This window comes from Mustela nigripes, chromosome 12, assembly GCF_022355385.1.
Source record: "Mustela nigripes isolate SB6536 chromosome 12, MUSNIG.SB6536, whole genome shotgun sequence".
Lineage (NCBI taxonomy): Eukaryota > Metazoa > Chordata > Mammalia > Carnivora > Mustelidae > Mustela > Mustela nigripes.
The window spans coordinates 40,271,227-40,293,940 of NC_081568.1; the positions used below are offsets into that span (position 1 = coordinate 40,271,227).

Sequence of the window (22,714 nt, forward strand, 5' to 3'; positions counted from 1 at the left end):
TAATTTGGGCCTTCCGGGACAATATTTATAATGTCATAATGATTTAAGTGTTGTTTTCATAAAGATCGATCCAGGCATGAGCAAGTGGTCCAATCTGGGCCAATGATACACAGAGAGACTTTGCTGGGAGTCTGGGAAGAAACTGTTTTTGCTTTCCCCTAAGCAGTCTCAGAAAAGTACATCTCCCACCCTCTCTGTATAGTGAAATATAAGGATACAATCACAGGAAATTCCACAGCCATCTCTGCCCTTGTAGGGACACCCCGTCTGGGGATAAAACAGTGCATGAAAAGGGTAAGTGTGAATCTCTGAGAAATGGAACTAAAGTCCAGATGATGTTAGCATCTGCTGGATCAAGCTATACCTGAAGCCGTAGATAACCCTTGAACTATTCAGTTATATAAAGCAGTTTATTTTTTAAGGGCCTGCCCAATATTCTTCATCTATATCTATGAATGACAAAACCTTAATTTTATTCAATAGAGCTCTGATTCCAAATAAATAACTGCATTCCCAGCCTCCTAGCACACACGTGAGCTCTGGCCAATGAAATTTAGAGATGTGCTATAGGGAACTTTTGGGAAAATGCCTTCAAGATTCTTGATATGCCAGGGGCATGCCGTATTTCTTTTGCTCCTTATATCTTCTTATGGAGTGAGGAGCAGCAATAGGCATTTTGGAACCATGAAGATAGAAGCCAAGAGGAAGCAGAAAACTAGCAAAGCCTAAGTCCCTAAAACGTGGAGCTTTCATAGCAAAGACTGACTGCCTATCTTCAAGCTTCTTCTCCCTGAGAAAAGAAATGGTAAAGTATCTGAATTATTTATCTTTCATTATATTTAGTAAAGTTAGTTCTATATATAGCTGTTTTTTTTTTTCCTGTGGTGTGCAAATTTAAACAGTCCTGATAGATGAACTTGAAACAAAACAAACAAAAAGAATTATCTTCTCAGAAGACAACTGACTTTTCGGTGGTAAAAAGATAGAGGGGTGACCATCACTTTTCCTATAAGTACTTCATTATTTCACTTTTTTAAGCTTTGGTGTAAAAAATGAAACATGAAGACAATGCAATGAGGCCTGGAGAAGCCTAGAATAAGGAGTAAAACATCAAAATATAAAGAGGATTGATGTTATACAGAAACCCTGGATGGTTCTCTATCTAAGGGAAGTTTTAAATTATGGAAGAAATTACTAGAAAGCATTGTGTGTATATGTACCCACACACACACACACACACACACATATCAGAACAAGGTTGCATCGACCATTAAATGATATGAGAAAATATTCACAAAATATTGTTAAGAGAAAAAAAAATGGAATGCCTGATAGTATGATTAAGAGCATTCCAACTGTAGAAGTGACTGTGGTACAGGATTAAAAACTATGAAGAATTTCATAAAACAGCCATGGTTATCTCTGGATAGCAGAATCGTAGCTCCTACTTGCTTTTTTGAGTTACACCTTTTAGTGTTAGTCAAATTTTCTGCATGCAGTGTGCCTCCTTGATAATCAGAAAAAAGCAATACACTTCCTTTCAAATGTTTTAAAAATATTCTTTAATTGAAAAGAGTGCTGGGCACTGATACCATAGCTCTTTGGGAATACCACCTGGCATCTGGCGTGCTGAGGGAGACTGGAGCTGGGGATGTGGCCACAGGCGGGCTCAAAGCCATGGGAAATGAGGCAGCCTGGCTCCAAAGGCCAACTGGGCTGTCCTCACAGTCTTGTGAGAGTCACACTTCTCAGGGCTCAGAGCAGCAGGTGTGGCCTGATACAAACTTGCTGAAAAGGAGAGAGTCCCCCCCCCAACCTTAACAGGTGTGCCTGTGGCGACACAGTAACTCAGCTCAGTGGATGGGCAGCTAGCGCCGGCAGCCAGCTTTGACTCTGGTCTCCTCTGTCCTCTACCCAGAGACGGACAGGGGTTGTAGAGTCAAGAGAACAGAGGATCGTATGATGAGCACAGGACGGCACATACTCAGGGCTGCTGTCCTTCTGAACACTCTCGTGATAACAAATCCTGGCTTTGTGTTTTATAGCTTCTGATATCTTTCTGATCCAAAAGGCAGTCTGGGTCATAAAGTACCTGAAGGAGAGAAAACAGAAAAAGGTACAAAGTTGATGCAGATAGTGTCTCATGCTGGCACCAAGAAATATCATAAACTCTAGATTAAGAGCACAAAGGCAAAGAGGCACCTTTGAAGTGGGTTAGTGATTAGCTTTTTAAAACAAAGAAAAATGTCATGATCTTAGGGGGAACATGAAGCAAAAAAAAAAAAAAAAATTTTTTTTTAAACGTAAACACTTACTGAGCGAATAACCTGGAAATTCAACGACTCTTCTCTACGCTTCATTTTATATCCTAAAACAATGAGATAATTGGGCAAAGTCAATGTATTCAAACTTTGGAAAGTCACACAGCAAAACTATCAAAAGAGCAGGATTCCAGTATAAGATCGACACTAGTTCATTAACAGATGAGTTCTCCTGTCTGCATTTGTTCAACACAGCTTAAAACAGAAATGCTTTAATAGGCAAGGAGCTGCAGTTTGCAGTCTAAGTTTTTTTCACTTGGCTCTTCACAATATCGGTGTCACACCTTCTCCAAAGCTCAAACACCTTTCCGCTTTGCCACACTGCTCTCTTGCTCTAGGACCCATCGGGGGTCCCAGAACCTTTTCCCAACCTTTCCTGTCCTCCTAGCCTCTGCCTCTTTCTCTTTCTAATGATAATGGAAACGATAATAATGACAATAAGGTAAAAACTATGATCTGACAGCTTAAGAACAATACCTACAATGCTGTTGAGCACTGTTTTTTGTTTTTGTTTTTGTTTTTTAAGCATAAAGCCTCTGAAATTTCTGAGCCAGTTAAGAGCAGGGTGGGCTCTTAATTCACCTCTATCTCCTCAGCACCTGGGACAGCATCCTGCATAGAGAGGGCATTCTGCTAAGAATAATGAAGGAACTCACAAATTCTCCCAGCCCACTAAAGAGAAATACTTCCCATCCTTTATCGGCAAAATCTCCTCTTTGAGGACCTTCATTCATGATAGACCCATAAGAGGCCCATATTACTTACCAGAGAGGCTGAGAGGTAATATGCATGTTTACTTAACTTGCACAAAATCAATTTTATATGCTTGTCAAAAAAAAAAAAAAATAGAAAAAACAATGACTTAGATAACAACAGCAATTCTACCCTTCATTCCATAAAATGACTGTGTGTCCTAGAGGTAACAGATGGGTGGAGTGAATTTCATTGCTCTCTGTTTTCATGGACGTCTCCTGAAATGAGCATCTTACTGTGCTGGGCATCATTCTAGTGTCTAAAATGATGTGCTTTTCGTATAACCTGTTGCCTACATACAAACAAGCAGCACCATGTGACATTCAACTACAGAACCAACAATTCACTCTTAGCTGGAGAAGAAATCAGCCAAATGGGGTTTGTTCTGAGATGACATGATGCTTTCCAATGCGGCCCTATATAAGGAAACTGACCTGTAATGTTTGCCCATATAGTATTTTCTCCTTTAAACTAACTTGGGGACCAAGTCTAAGGTGTAACTGCACTGCAAATATCAACAGATTCCCAAACAATCTTAAAATGTATAGGGGGCCACAAAAGACCCCGAATAGTCAAAGCAATCTTGAAAAAGAAAAGCAAAGCTGGAGGCTTCATAATTCCGGACTTCAAGTTACATTACAAAGCTGTAGTGATCAAAACAGTATGGTTCTAGCACGATAAATAGAGCAATGGAACAGAATAGAAAATCCAGAAACAAACCCACAATTAGATGGTCAATTAATCTTCGGAAAAGCGAGAACGAAAATCCAATGGGAAAAAGATGGTCTCTTCAACAAACGGTGTTGGCAAAACAGGGCAACAATATGCAAAAGAATGAAACTGAACCACTTTCTTACACCAGACACAAAGATAAATTCAAAATGGATTAAAGACCTAAATGTGAGACCTACAAACCCTAGAAGAGAACACAGGCACTAACTTCTTCGACAGGGGCCATAGCGAACTCTTTCTAGGTAGGTCTCCTGAGGCAGGGGAAACAAAAGCAGAAATAAACTATTGGGACTACATCAAAATAAAAAGCTTCTGTACAGCAAAGGAAACTATCCACAAAACTAAAAGGCAACCCACAGAATGGGAGAAGGTAGTTGCAAATGACATAGCAGATTTAAAAAAAATACATCAACAGATTCTGGGAAGAGGGATTTGCAATGTATGTGCAACGTGTGGGCGCGTGTGTCCCCATGAGAGCATGTGACTGTGGCACAATGGAAATTTCACCTTCCATCACAGGCTTCTCATTTTGCCACTTCCCCTCGCTTTTGTTAGTTGAGAAAATAGATTGTGCAGTAATTATAGAAGTTCCTGCTCCAAAGGAATGACTTTTTCTTTTCAATTGGTTTTATGTTTCTTTTTTTTTTTTTTTCTTTTTCAAAGAGAAAATGAGACCAGAAATTCAAGGCAAAGAGAGCTGGGGAGAAGTCCATAGTACAATGGCTACCAGGGAAAGGCGGACTGAGTAAAAGAGAGCCGTGGAGATACACACATGGCTTCTATATCTTGGAAAATACGGGTGTTCTATCATTCGCAGAAATTAAAGCTATGCATAACATCCAAGTCATAAGCTATATGATGCTGGACAGCTACTTCCTCTCCATAGATTTTAGCTCAAAAATGGGCATAACCATGGCCCCTGCCACATAGGATTGCAGTAAAGACTGGAGGAGATAATACATGTAAGTGTCGGCCCACATATCAGGTATGCAAAACTGACTCAATAATGAGCTATTATTATCATTCTTCACTCATTAAAAAAAAAAAAAAAGATCAGGGTTAGACAGTCCCCTCAATGCCAGATTTGATCTTTTAGCACCGCACTGTCCAATAGAAATATCCAACTCACATACATAATTTTAAATTTCCTAGTAGCCATATTTTTAAAAATTAAAAACAGGTGAAATTCATTTTAATTATGTTTTATTCAATTATTGCCTACAAAATATTATGATTTCAGCATGTAATCAATATAAAAATCATCAACGAGCTATTTTGCCCTCTCATACTCAGTCTTTGAAACTGAAGTGTTATACTCACGGTCCATCTCAGTTCAGACTAGTTGCATCTCATGTACTCCATGTGGCTACTGACTACATGAACATAATGAACATAGTTCTAGAATAACAGTGAGTTGAGTTTTAAACTTAATTTGCGGGGCACCTGGGTGGCTCATTCAGTTAAACATCTGCGTTGGGCTCAAGTCATGATCCTGGGATCCTGGAGTCAAGACCCCCATCCAGCTCCCTGCTCTGCAGGGAGCCTGCTTCTCCCTCTGCGTGCTGCTCCTCCTGCTTGTACTCTCTCTCTCTCTCTCTCTCTCCCTCTCTCTGTCAAATAAATAAATAAAGTCTTTAAAAAAAAAAACTTAATTTGTTTTGGCTGAAAGCTGTCTAAAAAGCTATGTCTTCAAAGCACTTAAAAGTGAAGCATAAGATCTTGGGTGAGAAATTGTAAGTGGAAATGAAGGAGCTACTTGCATTGTTAACACGAGGACCATGGATGGTCACCATCAAGCCTGCAGTCTTTCTTAGGGAACCCTCCACTGGGTGGAGCCACTATGTCCACAAAGGAGTTACAGGAAAATACATTCCCTTGAATGAATGATTGCTAGCACCATGTGGATTTCTCCATGGGCTTATGAGAGAGCAAGAGAAATTACATTACGCTTGGTATCCTGATTAAAGCCCGGTGACTTCATAGCGCCTGTTGTTTTATTTATCATAACAATAATGAAAAGTTCATGAACAAGCAGAGTTGCAAGGATGATGAAATGTATGTAAAGATAGTTTGATGTTAATACTTGAACCAGAAAGACGTGGACAATGAATTGTGACGTGAAAGAGGAAAATCGTAGAGTGGGGGGGGGGGGCATGAGACCAGCTAAGGAAGGATTGGCTTAGTGATTGACCCAAGAATCCAAAAAGATTCTGAGCAGACACATGCAAGACGAAAGGGAGAAACAGCAGAGAGAATTGCAGGGCAGGAATTGTTAAAATATTGAAACTGTCCCCTGTGGCACTTCGGTTGAGCTACCCCAGCCAGCGTGTCTAATGAGCCTTGTCACAGCCCATAGGAAAGACGCCACTATTAAATCCTTTTCAGGGCTCTACACACAGTGGAAACTGCCTCTTTTTGTCGTACCCATCTATGACACCTAGACAGTGAGAATGAGGATATGAAATGACTCTGCCTTTGAATCAGTGTATTTCATCTTCAGATGAGCAAAATGGAAAGATGAAGAGCTCAGACATTAATTAGACCATACCTGAGCCCCGGTGCTGGCTCCAGCATCTGACCTGGAACCGAGCCTCTCTAAACTCTGGCTTACCTGTGAAATGCAAACCGAGGTACCTCCTTCACAGGAGCGTAAAGACATGCAAACCTCTAGCCTCACTGCCGGGCATCTTGTAATTATTGCTGTTTCTTCTACCCTCTCTCCCTGCAGATGTTACTTTGCAAAAGGCAAGCTTTTAATTTGGCAGATCATAACCAAGAACAAATATTTGGATGATTCTACACATTTTGCTCCATATTATGCATTTAATTATTTTGGGTAGTTGGGGGAAAGAATTAATAAAAATGTTAAGAAGGAAGGCACTTCTCAAAAATGTGGTTACTACTTTCAAACTTAAAAATAGAAAAGAAAACACGTACTCTGACTTCATGAGGAGAACCTCAAAGGCAGCATTGTGATGGCACTGAGACACAATAGAATCTTCTGGGGACAGAAATTCAGTGGAGGGAAATTAAGTTTTGAGCCTCATTCAAGGGAGTTTAGCTATTAAAATATGAACATATGGCCTCACCTATCAGATGGTTCCTGGCCCCAAGAAGCTCCTCTAGCCTTCTCTCTATGTACCTCAAATTTCTCCTCTGTAAAGTGAGAGTATGGTGCTAAGATCCCCAATTTCCTTCTCACATTTAGGATTCTGTGTCTATAGCAGAACTGAGTTTTGCTGATCCTATTAATGAGCATGTGACAAAATGAAAACAATTAGCTTTTGAGGACCCTCCCCCTAGAAGGGAGATGGAAATATCATTCCTGGGATAATAGAGTGCAGGATCAAGAGGAAATAACGTGGGTGAGGGTAACAAAAAGGACACAGGGATTTAAGGAATGAGGACAGGGAGCATATGCAGGCTGAGAAGTGGCAGGGAGGAAGCAAGAAAAGAGGGAGCTAGAAGGTCCCTAGGGACTACGTTTCTCATTCATGTTGTTGGGACATATCTACAAAGATTTGGTTTATTTTTGAAGGGTTGTAGATGGCTGGTCGTGTTTTGATGCAACACCAGCCCTAGACCAACCAGGTGGGCGGCGGCATTCTCAGCTTTCCTCCTACGGAGGGCCTGACCATTTCGTTTTATTTCATCTCATCATTTCAGAATGATACATGCTGCTCTAACTCCACACCTACTCTAAGGTACTCTCTCATACGAGATTATTGAATATACCCTAAAATTGGCAGTTTGACTCCTCCTGTCTGGGAAAACCCAAGACCACCAATGGTTGGGAATGCCCTTTACTTATGCAGTTCAGAATTTTCTTTACCTTGACTCACGTCCATCCATTGCACATGGACATAAGCGATGGGTAGACCATATTTTTCACTTTCCTGAGGTTTTAATTTCTTTCTCATTTTTTCCCTTGTGTGTTACAACCACTCTTAATACTTTTGAATGGAAAGAGGAAAATAATTGGCAACAGATGAGAGATTTCTTCCCACTCTTTCTTCTCATCCCTTTTTGGGCTAACTCCAGGACAGTTTTCAAATACAATTTAGGCATTGTCTCTCCAAAAGCTTGCTTGACCTCTCTCTTTAGATGCATAACACCTTTGACAAAGTCTGTCACATCCCACTATGTTGTATTCAAAGGATTCCTCTAGTGGCCCCCTCTCCTACCTGGTAAGCACTAGATTTCATTCATCTCCTCTTCCTCAACGCCTAGCGCAGCATCTGGTGCCGAACAGGCCCCAATAAGTGTTGGTTGTCCCTCAACCACCAGATTTTGAATTTTGAAGCAGCTCTTAAAAACCCCCTCATGGTCCATTTTCTTTTGCTGAAACCCAGAGGGGTGGGGAAAAGAGGGAAGTCCCTCTCTATGTTCCCATGGAAACTGAAGTAAATACGGCAACAATTAGAGGAGAAATGAATATACTAAAAATATCATTTAATAATGTGAAGGAATGTCGCTTCTTCAAGTAGTCACATTACACCTGCTGCCCTTTTTTTTCCTTTAGGAGAATGTTTAAAATAGTTTATAAAATGACGGTACTTTGTTACCTACGAAGCTGACTTCCTCCATCCTAGTAATACAACTCATGTGTGTATCCTTACCGACTAAATGTTGATGGTCCCCTAAAATTCATATGTGGCAATGCTCACCCCCAACGTGATGGTATTAGGAGATGGGGCCTATGGGACGTAGTTAGGTCGTGAGGGTGAGGCTGTGATGAAAGGTATTTGTGCCCTTACAAGGACAGATACGAGAAAGGTGATTTTTCTCTCAGCCACGTGAGGCTCAATGAGGAGACGGTAGTCTGAGAACTAAGAAGATGACGCTCACCAGCTACCAGGGCTGCCAGCACCTTGACCCTGGACTCCCAGCCTCCAGAACCATGAGAAACAGACATTTGTTGTTTAAGCCCTCTGGTCACATTCTGTCACAGCAGCAGACAGACATGGATTCATGTCCCTCCACGGTCTGGATCTATCTATGACCCTCTTTCTTTTACTCAGTAAGTCATTTTTTTTACTCAGCACCAACAACAATGCACCCGTGAACCATGACCAAGAGACCCAGAGGAGTCCCTCACTGACTGGTGCAGTTCACGGTCTAGCAGGAGAAACAGAGGACTTCACAGGTGAACAGATGAATAGATACACAACCTCACAAACTGCGCAGGGGGCGTGCAGGAAGGAGCCAGGGGCTCGGATGGGGAGGAATGGAGGGATAGTTGGGATGGGCAAGGACAATAAACCGAAGGCAAAAAGAGGTCCGAGTTTGAGGGATGCAGAGAAGGCTTGTGTGGTTGTAGCAGAGCTGAACGGGAGGAAACGGCATCCCTGAAGTGGAGAGGAATTTAGGTTTCGTTCAAAGTGCCGCAGGAAGTCGCCGACGCATTATAAGCAGGGTCGAGCTGCTCGTACATTTCAGTGAGCCCTGTGCTTGCTGCCTACCGAGCAGCTTTGAGAAGGTAAGTAACAAACGGCAGAAGCCAGATAGGAGGTTTTCAAGTTCAACAAGAAACCGTAGTGCTTTAGACAAGGATGACGGTAGTGAGGCAGGGAGATGTGGATGTGCTTGAAGAGTATTTTGCACGTAGGCACGTCAGGACTTCTTTTGTCATTTCTCTGCGCAATGCATTGTTTGTTTTGCTTTTTAAGATTTTATTTATTTATTTATTGGAGAGGGAGAGAGAGCATGAGTCGGGGGAGTGGGGGGGAGTCGAGGGAGAGGGATTGCAGACTCCCTGCAGAGCAGGGATCCTGATGTGGGGCTCCATGCAGGGTGGGGCTCAATGCAGGGCTTGATCCCAGGACCCCGAGATCATGACCTGAGCCAAGGGAACCAGGGATGGGCTGCTGTGAACAACTGGGTTCTGCTTTTTAATGGGGTAGAAAAAACTGAGGAAAAAAGAAAGTGTTTCGATACTATGATAGAATTAAAACAAGCTTAAATCCATTTTATTCTATGATAAAGTCAGTGTTTAGAATAAAATGGCATTGAATTTTTTTTTTTTTTTTTGAGAAGATGAGAAATAGTGATCTTGAGGAAACCGGAAGAACTGGCAGAATCGCTAAGGAGAGTGCTGGCTGCTCCTTCCCTCTCCCTCTCTCCCTCCCCCCCACCTGCTCCCTTCCTGCCCCTTTCCCTCCTCACCCTAAAGCACCCTCCACTGCTCTCCATGGTGAGCCCTACCTCCTATCTCTTCCACTATGTTGTCTCTAGCACTTCCTGCGTTTGCTTTGAGCTGTCACTCATAATCTGGCTTCTGAGTCCTCTGCAAACAAGACCAGTGACTTCATCATTAGAATAAAACCCTTCTATTAATTTTCCTGAGCTTGCCCTTCCAAGCTATTCATGCATTTATGACAGGAACCATCCCCTGGGCTAATAAATCTAGACCAAACACACCTCCCTTTCTACCTACTTGTTCAGGCCTTTCCCTCTTTCCTAGGGCCCACCTCGTTCCTCTCCATCAGCTTTTATAATGAACCATGGGCTTTAAGCTGCCGTGACATGGAACGGCTAGTGGCTTTCTTATGGACCGGGAAGACTGCTTAGAAAACGTTTGGCGGATAAAAGAAACACCAGCATTTCCTTGCAGAGCCATGCACTCATAAAAATGCATCCTTAATTGCTCCCTTAACACTTTCATCCTGATGCTAAGCATCCTGCTCCTTGCTGACCTGTTGGAAGGGAGCTCTTTTAATTTTCTGTTTGAATGACATACTGTTGCAGAGAGCATTAAATGGAGTAATACGTGCAAAGCAATTAGGACAGTGCCTGGCATCTAACAGATGCTCAATAAATGTTAACTGTTCTGAACTATCAAAGCCCTTTCCCTCTGCCTGTTGCCGGATTGGGGCTCATCCAAAAGGAGTCCCCCAAAGGATTCTCAACACCAGGGGGAAGCCCTCTCCTTGCTGAAAGAATTCACACCTTAGGGCCTATTCATCTTCATCTGTTTTCAGCCAGACAACTGACAAATGGTTGAACTTGTGGTTTTTTTTGGAAACATCGAAAAATTAAGTTTAACAAAACCAGGTAGTTATTGAACTAAAAACCATGGATCTTAGTGTTTTGGGGGGGGCGCTTCAACTCTAGACATACAGTGATGGGTAGAGAGTGAGAATGTAAGGCCTGAAAAAAGACCTTCAATATCATTACCCTGTTTGTCATTTTCTTTTTCTTACAGGAGATTAAGGTCCAGAGGGAGAAAAGCAATTTGCCTAAGGCATGTAGTGAGCTTGTGGCTGAGCCAAGATGAAACCAAGTTTTCTGACCTGCAGACCGGTACTCCTCAGACATCCTTCCCTCATGGCAGGGGTTCCCCACCCAGAGCTGGAGTCAGATCTCATTCCATAAGGGGACAGAGAAAGGGGAGCCTCAGGCTAGCGGGGGATCCAAGACACCAACGTTCCAGTCACTCATGCTAATGTCTCAGGCACAGTGAATGGCCGAAAACCAGTGGAAAGTTCTTTGTTGGTCACAGGCACCTTGGATTATCCCAGAGTTGACCTAAACTGAAAGCTAATCTGCAGAGTCAAGAGCAAACCAAAGATGGGGTAGAAACCGGCAAGGGAAGTCGGTACGCACGTTCCACATCGTGTTTCTTTGAGGCAAGGACTGTACTTCTGTAATCCTGCATTTCTCAATAAATATTTGTTGAATGAATGATAAACCCTCAGCCTTGCTCTGGCTTCACCCTTAAACAATGTTAAACATATTCCAAACCCCTGTCAGAGCCTCAGGCACCATCGTATCAATCTGGCAATGCAAGAACAAGACAAAATTAAGATCTGAAAAATAAAGATTGCCAAAACCTGTGCTACAAATAAACATGCCTAATGAGTTCATTTTCCAGCTCATTTATCTTTTTATCAATTTCCTATTTATCAATTTTTATCACTATCAGTTTCCTAGTTCTTTGTTTGTCTTAAAAGTCTCCTTATTTTGACAATTTTTAGATAGAGTGTACATAGTGCCTCCATGACTAAAGACACAATAATCAAATGATCACCAAATAAATACATAATTACCATTGCAGTAAGCCATATGGAATAAGGGGAATGCTGAGCAACACGGGCCTAATTACTAGAGGTGAAGCTTGCAGAATGTGGAGGTTATGGTCTGCTATGACTCATACTCTTCTCCTCATTTGAGTTCTGAGTTCAGATCCAGCTGGCTCCCTCTGTATTAGGACCTAAGCAAGAAATTGTCCCATAGAGTCCATGATGGTTAGTCTGATTTTTTAAGTGCCATTCTTTTAAAAGATCTGCTTCTTTTCAGAGCAGGAACAGAAATAGACAAAAGGAAACTAGATTTCATTCATTCATTAAATATTTATGGAGTCCCTGCTAGGTGCCAGGCACTCTGCTAGAGCTTAGGGTACAATGGATATTGAAAGAGACTTGGTTTCTGATCTCTTGATGTTTACAGTCTTATAAGAGAGGTGGATGATAATTACATGAGCATACAAAAAAGATATAAACACAAATTATAAGTGCCAAGAAACATAGGAAGTTATGAGAAAGCATAATTTAATTCCAATTAAGTGTCTTAAAGGGTTTTCTAAAGATTTAAAGTCAAATTGCGTTTTTTTTAGAATCCACTTTATTGAGGTATAATTGACATATAAAAAGCTGTACATGTTGGGGCGCCTGGGTGGCTCAGTGGGTTAAGCCGCTGCCTTCGGCTCAGGTCATGATCTCAGAGTCCTGGGATTGAGTCCCGCATCGGGCTCTCTGCTCAGCAGAGAGCCTGCTTCCCTCTCTCTCTCTCTGCCTGCCTCTCCATCTACTTGTGATTTCTCTCTGTCAAATAAATAAAATCTTTAAAAAAAAAAAAAAAGCTGTACATGTTTAATATATAGGACTCAATGAATTTGGTGATAAGCATCTATCTATGAAACCATCAGCACCATCTAGATATTAGACATGTACATAACCTCCCAAAGTTTCCTCCTGTCCCCTTTGTTATGATTCACGTGCGTGTGTGTGTTCGTGTGTTTGTCTGTGGTAAGAGCACTTGATGTAATATATATCCTCTTAGCAAATTTTAAATATACAGTATACTACATTGTTAGCTATAGGCATGATGATGTACAGTACATCTCCAGAACCTGTTTATCTTGCATCAGTAAAACTTTATACCCTTTGATTATGATCGCTCCATTTCTCCCCCACCCCCAACCCTAACCCTGGCAACCACCATTCTACTTCCCGCTTCTATGAGTTTGATTATTTTAGATTCCACATGTAAATGAGATTGTATAGTATTCGACTTTTCATGTTTGGCTTATTTTGCTTAGCGCGATGTTCTCCAGTTCTATCCATGTTGTTGCAAATGGCAGGAATTCCTTCTTTTTTTACGGTTAAAAAAATAGCCTCATGCAAAAGAAAGCAGTTGGACTCTTATACCATCCACAAGAATCAACTCAATATGGATTAAACACTTAAATGTAAGATCTGAAATCATAAAACTCCTAAAAGAAAACAGAGGGAGAAAGCTCCTTTTGGTTTATGTTCTTTTTCTAGGCAATCTTTTTTTTTTTTTTTTTTTTAATGACTCCAAAAACAAAGGCCACAAAAGCAAAATTAAACAAGTCGGGCTACATTAAAATCAAAAGCTTCTATCCAGCAAAGGAAATCACTAACAAAAGGAAATGATCAGGGTGCCTGGGTGGCTCAGTGGGTTAAGCCACTGCCTTAAGCTCAGGTCTTGATCCCAGTGTCCTAGGATCGAGCTCAGCAGGGAGCCTGCTTCCCTTTCTCTCTCTCTGCTTGCCTCTCCGCCTAATTGTGATTGTTATGCCCTAATAATGGGTCCGTGATTAAGGAGCGAGACTGATACAAAGCAAAGGTCAAGCAAAGCTTTATTTCGCGCCAAGCATCAAGAATCTAACCGAACATTTGGGGCCACACCTCTTACAAGAGAGGGTGACCCTTCTCTGTTTCACAGTCTAGCTTTTTTTTTTTTTTTTTAAAGATCTTATTTATTTATTTATTTACTTGACAGAGAGACAGAGAGGGTGAGAAAGAGATCACAAGTAGTCAGAGAGACAAGCAGCCAGAGAGGGAGAAGCAGACTCCCCACTGAGCAGAAAGCCAGATGCTGGGCTTGATCCCAGCACCCTGGGATCATGACCCGAGCCAAAGGCAGAGGCTTAACCCACTGAGACACCCAGGTGCCCCTCACAGTCTAGCTTTTAAGGGCAAAGGCCATGCGGTCAGGCCTGGCCATGCACAGGTGGCCAATGAGATTTTAACACACACAGGAAACTCCACAGTGATGCTAGGTGACCAATTGAATTACAATTTACCCTAGCAGACATTTGAACCAGCCTATTACACCTTGATTGGGATTGGCGCCCAAAAGGCTCCCAAAGGGCGGGGCCTATACTCCTTGGTAAACAGGGAGACAGTATGCATCCCCCCCGGCCCCCCACTGATCAGAGGTCTCCACCTGGCCTGACCCACCTTTATATCTGGGCTTTGTTACCTCAAGCTGGTTTCTGGGACTTGTCTCCAAGTAAATCCCCTGGGGGAAGGGGAGCAGGGACAGTTTCTAAATAGGTCCTTACAGTGATCTCTCTCTGTCAAATAAATAAATAAAAATCTTTAAAAGGAAATGATCATTTACAGATGGGAGGAAGTATTGCAAATCAAAAATATGAACAAGGGTTGATTCCCGAAGTATATAAGGAACTCAAGTCAATAGCAAAAAAACAAATAATGTGGTTTAAAAATGGGCAGAGGAACCGAATAGACATCTCCCCTAAAAAGACATGCAAATGAAATGAAACAAGGTGGGATCAGGATGGAGACAAACCATAAGAGACTCTTAATCTCAGGAAACAAATTGAGGGTTGCTGGAGAGGAAGAGGGTGAGAGGGATGGGGTGGCTGGTGATGGACATTGGGGAGGTTATGTGCCATGATGAGTGCTGTGAGTTGTGTAAGACTGATGAATCACAGACCTGTACTCCTGGGACAAATAATACATTATGTGTTAATAAAAATAGTTTTTAAAAAAGACCTGCAAATGGCCAATAGGTACAGATAAAGATGCTCACTCAGGGGACCACACATCAGAAGTACAGACTGATCGCTAAAATCAACAGCACAAGAAACAACAGGTGTTGGTGAGGATGTGGAGGAAAGGGAACACTTTTGCATTTGGGTAGGAATATAAATTGGCATAAAAATTATGGAAAACTATGGAATTATGGAACCCTCATAAAGTTAAAAAGAAAGGTACTGAGTTGAGATTTAAAGAAGGTGTATGTTAACAAAGCAGAGAGCAGCTTTGGCTGCTGGTGTAGATGCTGGAAACACACTGCATTGGGCCAGGTAGTACCTGGACAATTATTTTGCCTGATGATTAAACTGTAAATTATAGGGAACTGGGTATTGCAGAGTAATGAGTTTAATTACTAGGGCTAGGGACCCAAATCTAGCCCTCATGTTTATTTTTGTACAGTTTATGAGATAAGATATTTATTTGCTTATTTATTTATTTATTTGAGAGAGAGAACATGAGAGGGGAGAAGGTCAGAGGGAGAAGCAGACTCCCCGAAGAGCAAGGAGCCTGATGCGGGACTCGATCCTGGGACTCCAGGATCATGATCTGAGCCAAGGGCTGTTGCCTAAGCAACGGAGCCCTGGCCTTTACTTTTTGAATGGTTAAAAAAAAAAAAAAATCGGAAGGAGAATAGTTTGTGATGTATGAAAATTGTACCAAAGGTAAGTTTCAGTGTCCATAGATAAAGTTTCACTGAAACATGGCTGCACCCATTTGTTTATATACCAAAGTAGATTTGAGTCATTGCAACAGACCCCGTATGGCCTTCAAAACCTAACTCTTCGCTCTTGGGGCCTTTGCAGGAAAACTGACCGATGCCTGGATTATGAGAAAGTGTTTCTTTTGAGAAGATGTAATGGTCGATATTGAGTTTGCTGCTTTTGAGGTAAGGGTTTAAAGGTTTAAAGTAGCAGACTTATATTTGTTCCAAGGAAAGTCCCTTCCATGTGTGTAAAAGTGAAGGACCTGCCCTCTGGCCCAGGTGTCCCTCAGACTAATAATAAGCCCCTCTGTCCCTACAATGAGGAGGCAGCCACCTGCTGGGGTGGCAGCGTTTGAAGGGCAGTGGCAGGGGTCCATTTGAAAAGAACAACTGTCTGTGGGACTTGTCACGTCTGATGTCAGAAGCAGATAGCCAGTATCTGGGGACACCAAGGTTGCCAGGGCTCATGATTCTTATCTCTCACCTCCTGCTACCCTGACACAGGAGGGGTAAAAAGGAGGCTCCCTTATCTGGAGTGCTCACCTTCCCCATAGCCGCTCTGTCCCGGGCAGTGGGAGCACCCCAGGCACAGGGTGTGAGCAAGGAAAAGCACGCATGCGTGGCTGCCGGTTTGCTCCTGAGAGCTTGCAAGCACAGGACCAAGGAGCTCAGAACAGAAACGCGCCTGTTTCCTTCCGGATAGAGGCTGGAGTGAGGTCAGTGGGGCTTTCTGAGGATACGCGCTCTGCCCACCCCCCCCCACCCCACCCCCACCCCTGCCATGGAAAAGCCATGGTGACACATTCCTGCAAACAGCACCCCCCACCACACGACCCCAGGGCAGTGGCTGACATTAACCTCCAGACACAGGACAAGCCGGTTTTGACACCGATTCCAGCCCCAGCTGCGGAGTCGCCTCCACCTTCTGGGATTCCCACCTGAAGTCCCCGACACTATTAAGCAGGAGCAAGCTTCCCGGACGTCCGGACCCCCAGAGTCACTAGCGTGAAAGCTGACAAGGAATGAGACTATACGGCGATAGATAACCAGAACGAGGGGCTAAAAATCCTAGTTTCCTAAAACCCACTCTTGTCAATTGCCTTCCTTTTTCACCTAGCAGAGTATCTACTGGCAATACTTCCCCCTTTGGTGTTTAACCTAACTAACCATCTAGAACGACACCGAACTCTTTCCAAGCCCTGCTTACGCTCCCCTTACCAGTTCTGTTGCTGTGGCTTCAGCTCACACAGTTCTTTCACAGAGTCCACCAACACACAGTCTCACCTGCGAGGGCACTGGAAAAGGACAGTCCAACATATTTGGGATTTTATCTCGCTTCTCCCCAAACGGATGGTTCACCTAAGAGGGGTGGGGTAGGAAAACTGGTAAGCACAAATCACTGCTCGTAGCCACGGAAGTTGAAAAGAAATGAACATTACATGCAAAGCTCATTTTGCCTAGCTGCAGGGAAACATGGACGAATCGAACACCTGCTCACAGATTGTCACCTTTCTCACAAACCCCGGGCATGATTTTCTATTCAACCTGCATGCAAATTTGATCAGAACACAGCTTGCTTACTCATCATAGCCCGTTTTCTTGGAAACAGATCCCTCCTGGAATTGCGGGAAGTTCGACGTCAACTGTCAGGTTTCCCCAACTGCTGGCTGCAAATTGCTCCATGGGTGACTTTTTTTTCTTTCTTTCTTTTTTTTTTTTTTTTTAAAGATTTTGTTTATTTGAGAGAAAGAGAGGGCACTTATCAGGGAGGCTGACTCACGGTTCCATCCGAGGAACCCGAGATGACCACCCAAGCTGAAGGCAGATGCTTAACCGACTGAGCCATCCAGGCACCCCCCTCCGTGGATGTCTTCTGCCAGCCACTGCTGTTCTTGCCTGCCACCTGCCTGTCCATCCTTCCAGCCCTGATACCACAAAGGGAAGGCTTTTAGCTAACAGTTAAGAGGAAGAAGGCAACTAACCATCTCTCCGTTCTGGTTCTTGGCCTCTGGCTTTGCAACCTTTTTGTTCACAAAGAGGAATAAGAAGGTAGTGGGATTCCTGGGGACCAGCAATTTCCTACCAGAAGGGAGCGATCACCTTCAAAGGGAAGAGTAAGGCACTCTGCTTTGGCCAGCATCTTCTGCGGCTCTTTTAAACCCCGTGTGATTTAAATATAATAGGAGACTTTCAGATCAAATACTTTTCATTTCTAAGAGGAGATCAATTCTAATTTACTTCTGAAATTTGGCTTTCATGAAATAACCTACTTTGCGGTCTTAGGGAATTCTGACTTTTACAGTAGATCTCAGACAGAAGAGGAGTGAGTTTGAAAGGCGTCTGTGGAAAGCCTGAAGGGCCGTGCTAAAGGAAGATCGATCTAGGGGACCACGCCAACGAATATTTTTGAAGACTTACAAGAAGCTGGGTCATGGCGATAAAGGCACCACCCACAAAAGAGTCTGTTTAATTCTCCCAACAGTCTCATAAGGTCCAAAGTAGCATTGTTGCCAATTTTCAGATCAACAAATTGGACTTGGACAGCTCCAGCGACCTTCACATAGTCACATGGTGGGGTAGAAGAAAAGCTGGGATCCAGCCACGTCAAACAACTCCAAAGCCAACACTAATCGGAGGCCACAGTCGACTCTAATGTGAAGCAAGGTTTGGGAACCCATGAGCTAAGGCTTCCAGGTTTCATTCACTTTTTAATCGGGAAGCAGATCAGCCACACACACCACAGTTCTGCAGGATGTCTGTCTGATCTCAGTTGAGAAAAGATAATCACTTCCCACAGTGTTTGTAATTTTTCTTCTTCACTGTTTGGATATGGTTGTTTAAAAAAATTTTTTTTTTAAGTGCTTGGGGCCTAAAAATACCCTCAGTAAACTGTGTAATGTAGCTTTTAATTTGAACTTGCTTGGAATGGAATGCACAGTACTCATGACATCAAAAGTAGGGGCTGCCCAATTTGGAGCTGGAAAGTCCAGATTGTGACCCTGTTGCACCCAGATTTGCTGGGCAATGCTGGGCAAAGACAAACCGCATCCACTCCCACTTTGCCTCCCCTCAGTGGGGGTGCCAGCCAAGGGTCCTTAACTTTTCAGCACGTAGCTGGCTCCATGACCTGTATCAGGACAATCAGATCCCCTGGGAAAACTCCAAGCATTCAATTCAAGAACAGACTCAAACTAGAGCATAGTAATCCCCCGGAAAAGGCTGGGCTCTGGAGCTTTGCTCCTCAGAGGCATAGACCTGCTCTAAGGTCTGGTTTGTCAGGTTTCCTTGGGATCTGTGACCCACTCCAGATCCTCTCAATACATTCTACATTGGGATATGTCAGGCAAAATGGGTTTCTGTTGCTTAAATCCAAAAAACCTAGCACAGTGCTTTTTAGAAGAAAACAAATCAGAACCACAGCTTAGATTTTCCCTAAGCGCTTTTCAGGCTACTAATGCTGGCACGACATGGTTTTTCTATCACAGTCCTTCCTAGGACCTAAAGCTGTTTCTCTGCCATAACATGCATCCTTCAAATGCGGTCTGAAAAGGAAGAAAAGAAATTCAGGCCATTTAACATTTCCCCTACAAGTTTCCAAAGTGAACATCTGGGAAGGTTTGCCTGAAATTTCCAGTCTTCGTATCTACTACAAAAATCTGACTGGGGTTAAGTTTGAGGAATTTAGAAGGATCTTTGGGGTGAGAGAGATCAGAATTCAAAATTATCACTGCCTCTTACAAGTGTTTAACCTTGGGCAAGTTGCTTCGTCGCCTGATCTCAGTTTCCTCTCTGTAAGATGAATGTGGCAAAATGATTTATTAAGATATTAGTGTTTTATTCTCACTCTACTTATACCTTCCGTAAACCCCCATGAACGTACGCATGTGTACAAATGCACATACCTTCACACACAAGTAAACACACAGAATTTCAAGGACAGGAATTCCAAAAATTTCAGGCCTTTTGTATCTCTTTGACTTAGAGCCAAAAAAAAAAAAAAAAAAGAACCTTGAAAATAAGATATCTGCTTCTGGGTCTCGAACTTCTGGAGTGATTTGTACTAGGGGAGGGAGCACTGGAAGAAAGACATTCCTCAAGACAAAAAAAAAAAAAAAAAGAAAGGCAAGGTCTTTGGGTTCCATATAGTAGGGATTGGGGCCCTGATTCCCAGAGCCATCTCCATGGAGAGACTAGGACCAGATAGGGATCTCTCAGAGGGAAAGTCTGGTCTCAGGAAAGATTCTGCTCCACGCTTAGTAAGGCCCTGTACTGCCCAATCGATGACCCATGCAAATGTGGACAAAATAGGCATGAGTGGCCACAATGGGAGATGGGGACCAGGGGATTTATATGTGACTCTAGAAAGGGAGAAAAAGTCTCCCCAAATCATGGAGATTGGATTTCCTGTCTTCCTATTAAGATGAGACTCCTAAATTTGCTTTGATTTAATGAAAACAAATTGACATTTCTTGTCACATATATACATGTATATAACATATAGAATAGTATAAACATATAATGTATGTAATTATGTATTTTATCGATATAATAGTATATAATACATATTATAGGTAATATTATATACATATAGACTTTGACAATTCCTTGCAAGAATGGAATTATGCAATACATAATATTTACCACTTGCTTTTTTTCAATTAACAATATATTTGGGATATTTTCTATGACAATACATATAAAAATGTCCATTTTGTTTTTTAAGATTTCCTTATTTATCTGAGAGAGAGGGACACATGTGAGCAGGGAAGGGGCAGAGACTCTCTGCTGAGGGCTGGATCCCATGACCCTGAGAGCATGACCTGAGCCAGAACCGAAAGTCGGACACTCAACTGACTGAGCCACTCAGGTGCCGCTCTCCGATTATTTTTTAGTAGAAGTGGTACATGCTACAGTTTAAACAAATTCCATATGTAGAAGGTATAAAATACAAAATCAAACTGTCCCACCTAGTTGCAGAAGTAACCACTGTACACCATTTCATATGTTTCCATTTGAATAATTTAAGCAAATGTGAGCGTATCTTCTGTCTGCTTTTAATTAGTCTTAACCAAGATCGGTTATTGTGATCTCAGTTTCTTTTCTTTCTTTCTTTTTTTTTTTTTAAAGATTTTATTTATTTATTTGACAGACAGAGATCACAAGTAGGCAGAGAGGCAGGCAGAGAGAAAGGAGGAAGCAGGCTCCCTGCTGAGCAGAGAGCCCGATGTGGGCTCTATCCCAGGACCCTGGGATTATGACCCGAGCCGAAGGCAGAGGCTTTAACCCACTGAGCCACCCAGGCGCCCCCTCAGTTTCTTTTCTATGTGTCGCTGTGTGAACTGTCTCTCATCCAGAAGATCTCATCTCATCCAGTCTGAGTCCTAAGCCATTCCCTGAATATAACAGTAGTTAGACACAGGGACCCCAGCAAAGATTTCTATTTCTAAACAAACTTGATATTTTGTCTTCTAAATATTTTTGAAGCTATGAATAACAGACAGTGATTAACACAAGAATATGCAGGAGATTAAACAAAATATGTAATATATACATAATTTTAAGTGTGATCTAGTGTTAAAAACTATCCATAAATGGCTTTCTTTAACAGATCCCACCCCCACATCCTCAATGATGGTGATTCCAAGTCCAAATCTCATGTTTACAAACCTATAATGGAAAAGACTTTCTAGTCTGTTTATTTAACACACCCATCACTTATTGTAAACATCTCTGATAGTCCCAGTTATACAGGTCAAATGTAATCCAGGAAACCAAAGTGTTGCTAATGACCAACCAATGGAATCCTCAGAACACACTTTTTAAAGGCAATTTTGATTACATACCCAGTCTTCCCTGCATTTCCCACAAAGATTCTTGTCTGTGGAAGAATCTTGATGGTGTCAAGAACTCAGCCCGAGAGCAAACGGTCTTAAGCCCCGCCCCACTTGACACCACAGTTACTTGTTTGGTGATACAATTTGCAGTATTGTCCTTAAAAGGACACACAAATGCCATAGAGGAGAATGTCCATTTCTCTAGGTAACAGGGAGTCATCCAAACCCTCAAGTAAGGAAATGGCACACATTGGTCTGCCTTTCGGGAAGGAGGCTTTAGCAGCTTCAGGAAGGGATATTAAAGTGACAGGAAGCTAGAAATGATGCCCAAACCCATGATTCAGGCAAGACAGGATTAAGACCGGAACCAGGAAAGTCTTAGCGGAATAAAGTGGGCTGAAGCAGATCCAGTAGGATTCTTTGACATTGCATCAAGTAAAAGAACCACAAAGGTCAAAATAACTTTGAGGTTTATAGCTTGAGTCCAATACTGGCCTGGAGTTCTCATGTAAGGTGGGACACTCTGGAGGGTGAGCATGGGCAATAAGGAGTTCCATTTAGGAATGCTGAGTTTAGTATGTCTACTAGATATTCCCCATTCCAGGTATAAAGGGAGCAAGAAAAATAATCCACCATGAAAATCAAAATTACAGTAGGAGACTTATTAATGGAAAAGAGGGAGCTCAAGCTATTATGTGAGAGATGCTGCTGATATGAAGGGACACATGGGGAGCTTTCCACAATTTTAGTTCCCAGGGTCACAAGATTCATTTTTATCCAAACTTGTGTTACCCAACAAAGAAACTGACAATTGTACCCATTAGCTGAGCCCAGTGGGACTCCCAGGGCTTATGCTACTCAACTTTATCTCCTTTCAAATATCCAAACGATGCCAGGGACAAAGGCTTCCCCTTCTGAAAGGAAACCTAAGAGCCAGCTTTCTCCCTTTGCCTTCCAGATGGCATCACACATGTCGATTAGAAATGTTCAGGAAGCGCTTTCCTCTTTGTAACCAAGAGAAGCATTTTCTTTCTTTGGAGACAGCTCCCACTTTCTTTCCCTCCTTAAAAGGAATCTGATGTGTTTTCCCCAAATTATCCATGACTGGTCCCTTGCACTGTTTGTGCTCTTTGTAGATACTCTGCAGTGGGAAGATAAGGATGGGGTTCAGTGACGTATATTTCTCTCCTGGTTTCCTTAGCAATGCCCCAGCAGGCTTCTAGCTCCCCTATAAACCTGCTTCTGACTCAGCCTGCTTTCGGCCTATGGTCCAGGCTCTGC

At 42.5% G+C, this 22,714-nt stretch overlaps 1 long non-coding RNA gene across 1 annotated transcript; it reads right to left on the bottom strand.

The window, feature by feature from the left end:
* Positions 1-1,610: 1,610 nt before the first annotated feature.
* On the bottom strand, positions 1,611-17,119 carry LOC132027779 (uncharacterized). The gene is made up of 3 exons (XR_009407203.1): positions 16,818-17,119; positions 2,316-2,368; positions 1,611-2,092 (listed from the first exon to the last, which is right to left on the bottom strand). It is a non-coding gene; the product is annotated as an uncharacterized LOC132027779 (long non-coding RNA).
* Positions 17,120-22,714: the final 5,595 nt, after the last annotated feature.